Source organism: Panthera tigris, chromosome A1, assembly GCF_018350195.1.
Source record: "Panthera tigris isolate Pti1 chromosome A1, P.tigris_Pti1_mat1.1, whole genome shotgun sequence".
Taxonomy (NCBI): domain Eukaryota; kingdom Metazoa; phylum Chordata; class Mammalia; order Carnivora; family Felidae; genus Panthera; species Panthera tigris.
This window is the reverse complement of record NC_056660.1, coordinates 194320048-194324595: the sequence shown is the minus strand read 5'-3', so window position 1 is coordinate 194324595 and position 4548 is coordinate 194320048.

The following is a 4548-nucleotide window of genomic DNA, read 5'->3' as shown; positions in this document are numbered from 1 at the left end:
CACCACAAGAAGCATAACTGAGGAATTCCAGTTATCAGTGCAGATTCTTTCCTCGCCCAGGTTCCTCCCTAATCTTGTAAATCAGACCAGGACAGGGAGGTCAGGCAATTCTATTACCAAAACATTGAAGGTGGGCTTTTGATGGTAGCATGAATTGGGAAGGACCCATCTCTTTGAAACATTCTGTCTGAACCTTTAAAACATTCCTGGGATCGTCAAAGACAAGATTCATATATCCTTCCACTTGCTCTCTCCCAGGAAATGTCAACGGACGTGTCCCATGCCCCTGCTGAACGCTGGGCAGAGCTGCAAGCAAAACACGGTAGTCAGGGATGAAGGAGCCCTGACCCATGTCTGGTCTGCAGTCCGAGCTCAGACATTAACTCAGTGGATGGACTTGCAGTCGAGTTGCCAGACTGAGCAAAAGAAAAGACAAGACACTGTTTACACTTGAAGTTCAAGTACCTAACAAGTAATTTTCTAGTAGAAGTATGTCCTAAATGTTGCATGGGACATACTTATATTAAAAAAATTATTGGGCACCTGGGTGGCTCTGTCGGTTAAGCGGCTGTCTTCAGCTCAGGTCATGATCTCATGGTTCATGAGTTCGAGCCCCACATCAGGTGTCTGCTGTCTGCATGGAGCCCGGTTCGGATCTTCTGTCCCCCTTTCGCTCTTCCCCCTCCCCCACTTGTTCCCTCTCCGTCTCTCAAAAATAAATAAATGAAAATTTATTATTTTTTAAAATTATTCATTTCTGGGCACCTGGGTGGCTCAGTCAGTTAAGCCTCCAACTTCGGCTCAGGTCATGCTCTCACAGCTCATGGGTTCGAGCCCTGCTTGGAGCTCTGTGCTGACAGCCTCGGATTCTTTGTATTCCTCTCTCTTTGCATCTCTCCCACTCATGCTCCTTTCTCTGTCTCTCAAAAATAAATAAACGTTAAAAAAATGTTAATATTATTCGTGTTTATATGAAAACAAGTTTAACTGGGAATCCTGTGTTTTATCTGGAAACTTTACCCAACAGAGTGTCTTTCACTCCTGTGAACCTCAGCTTCCCCATTTGGAAAATGAGGGGTTGGGCTAGATGCCTTCCATGGGTCCTTGGATGCCACTGCAGTCAGTTCAGACCCATCCCACAGCTCCGAGAGCCTTTCTCCCAGGTCCCGCCAGGGGGCGCCCTCACCCTCCTCAGCGGCCTGGCGGGCTGTGGCTCAGCCAGGAGACAACCGGTCCCGCTGGCTCTGGGGACCATCTGGAAACCAGGTTGTGAGGTCTCGAAGGTCCCAGGGACTTACTCATCCCTAGGACAGCCTGTTCCCAAGGAAAGAAGAGGAGATCTCATAGACTCTGATAAAGACTCTGAAGATAAAGACCATTTCATCCCGCTCCCCCGCTGTTTAGAAGCTGAGACTGGACCCCCAGAGGGGGAGACCCTTGTCCGGCTCACACCAGTGGCCTGGAAACTGGACTCCTGTCTCCCTGGCCGGGCCCCTTTACCTCCTCAGGGTGCCTTATTTCTCTGTTTCCTGTTGGACACGCCTAACTCTTGCAGTCCTGTAGCCAAAACCGTTACACCGGGGAGCCCAGCACAGCCTGACATGGGGGACACCTGGGAACCCCTTTACAGAGGGGGTGTGGCCTTGAAGCAGGAGCCCTTCCAACTGAGAGGGGACCGGGGACAGAGGAGCAGTCTAGGCAGCAGGGCAAGAACAGGCCCCTCGCAGTTAGGTTGAAAGTATTCATCTGTTTATCATTATTGGCTTCCGGGATGTCAGACGAAAGGACCTATGAGGCGGAGACCACTATCATCAGACAGGACACGAGCTCAGTGCTAGGTCATTGCCCGAGAAGGGCTCAATCCAGTTCGGAGGCAGATACTCAGAAGGAAGGAGCCTTCTGTTACCGGGGACTCAGATGGTCTCCAAAGGACCCACACTCTTTTTACTGCAAAGAGGAAGATGATTTTAGGAGAGTTACAGATTTGGCATCAATTAACATTCAATGAGCTATTATTTAGTTCTCTTTGGGGCTATCTGATTATCAAAGCAAAATCTCTTAGATCTTTTCTTTTAATAAGAAAGAAATAAGCGCCTGGGTGGCTCAGTCAGTTAAGCATCCGGTCATGATCTTGATTTCATCCCAGGTCCTGATCTCACAGGTTCGTTAGATCAAGCCCTGCGTCAGGCTCTGCACTGACATGGAGTTTGCTTGGGATTCTCTCTCTCCCTCCCTCTCTCTCTGCCCCTCTCTCACTCACACACTCTCTCTCTCTCTCTCTCAAAATAAATGAATAAACTTGAAAGAAAAAGAAACAAACTATCCTTCAAGCATGGAACACATTCATAATTGCATAACATTGTTTTTTCGCTGTGTTTATATTTTTACTGTATTTATCTTTAAGGTTCATCTCTAGTAATGGTAGATGATACTGATTTTCTACCTACGGTGATGAAACAACTTCCTTTAAATGTTAATTTTGTTTGTTTTGTTTTGTTTTAAGTGATTTGATTTAAAGATAGGGAGAACACAGGTAGAAGAATATAGAAACACTGCCTTGAAAGACTCTGGATTCTGGGGGCCCTGAAGGCTGATGAACTGTGAGGCAGCCAGCAGGGGTACAGCCCTGCCCCGCCCTCCCTGGGGCCCTAGGTTGACTCATGCCTATGCCCTTCTGCTGCTGCCTTTCCCTTGAGGGCATGTGTGTGTGTGTGTGTGTGTATGTTTGTATTAGTATAGTAATTTGAAAATAGTTTCAAATAAGACGGGGGGGGGGGCGGTGAAAACAACTCTGGGCTTGGCACCTGAAGACCCAGCTCTGTGGCCCATTCACTTCTTGGGCTCTGTAACGAGAGAATTGGAATACCAGCTGGAACTATCACACTAGCACGATGAACGTGTGTAAACTTTGAAATGTGCTCTGTGGACTTAAACTGTCATTATCTCCTTCCAAAATCAGAGTGCCTTTTTTTAAAATGTTTGTTTATTTATTTGTTTATTTATTTTTGAGAGAGAGAAAGAGTGCGCAGGGGAGGGGCAGAGAGAGGAGACAGAGGATCCAAAGCGGGTTCCACACTGACAGCAGAGAGCCCGATGCGGGGCTGGAACCCACGACCTGTGAGATCATGACCTGAGTCCGACACTTACCAGACTGAGCCACCCAGGTGCTCCCAGAGCGCTCTTTTTAAAGCAAATCTAATCCTATTTGTCTGTTTCTCTGGTTTAAAACCCTCCAATGACTTCCCATTGCACAAAAAATAAAATCCAAACTCTGCACCATCACTTACGAGACCACATGGTCTGGCCTCTGACCACTTTTTTTTTTTTTAATTTTTTTTAAAATTTACATCCAAATTAGTTAGCATATAGTGCAACAATGATTTCAGGAGTAGATTCCTTAGTGCCCCTTACCCATTTAGCCCATCCCTCCTCCCACGCCCCCTCCAGTAACCCTCTGTTTGTTCTCCATATTTATGAGTCTCTTATGCTTTGTCCCCCTCCCTGTTTTTATTTTATTTTTGTTTCCCTTCCCTTATGTTCATCTGTTTGGTCTCTTAAAGTCCTGATGCGTGAAGTCATATGATTTTTGTCTTTCTCTGACTAATTTCACTTAGCATAATAGCCTCCAGTTCCATCCACATAGTTGCACATGGCAAGATTTCCTTCTTTTTGACTGCCGAGTAATGCTCCATTGTAGATATAGACCACATCTTCTTTATCCATTCATCCATCGATGGACATTTGGGCTCTTTCCATACTTGGGCTATTGTTGATAGTGCTGCTATAAACATGGGGGTGCACGTGTCCCTTCGAAACAGCTCACCTGTGTCCCATGGATAAATGCCTAGTAGGGCAATTGCTGGGTCGTAGCGTAGTTCTACGTTTAGTTTTTTGAGGAACCTCCACACTGTTTTCCAGGGTGGCTGCACCAGCTTGCGTTCCCAGGGCCTCTGCCCTCTTCTTCAGCTTAGTCCAGTATGGCTTACCCCTCATTTTGTGCACCAGCCATGCCAGCTTGGGACTCGTCATGCCCCCCATTTACCTCAAGGCCTTTGCACATGCTGTTCCCTCTGCCTGGAATGCTCTTTCCCTGCCGTCTCCCTGCTCTCTCCCTACTCCACACACTCACTCCCTTCTTTTCCTTTGTGACTCAGCTCAAATTTTCTCAAGGAAGCCATGGAACAGCCCGGTCCAATAGACCTTTCTGCAATGACAAAAATTGCTCTAAATCTACCCTGTTCACTCGGTAACCACAACTCACATGTGGCTAACAAGCACTTGAAAAGTGTCTGATGTGCCTAAGGAACTGAAGTTTTAATCTTAGTTAATTTAAGCTTCAATCTAAATGGCCATGCATGATGGGTAGTGGCCACCCTGTGGGACTGTGCAGCTCTAGAATAATGCTTTACCCATCCCCCCCCCCTTTGCACGTACTCATGATTTCTCTTACTCTTCCTTTACTGCACTTTTCATTCTTCTCGTAATTTATATTTGGTCCTGCAGTTGTTTAATCTATTAGGCTATACATTCTAGAACGAATGCTTTGTC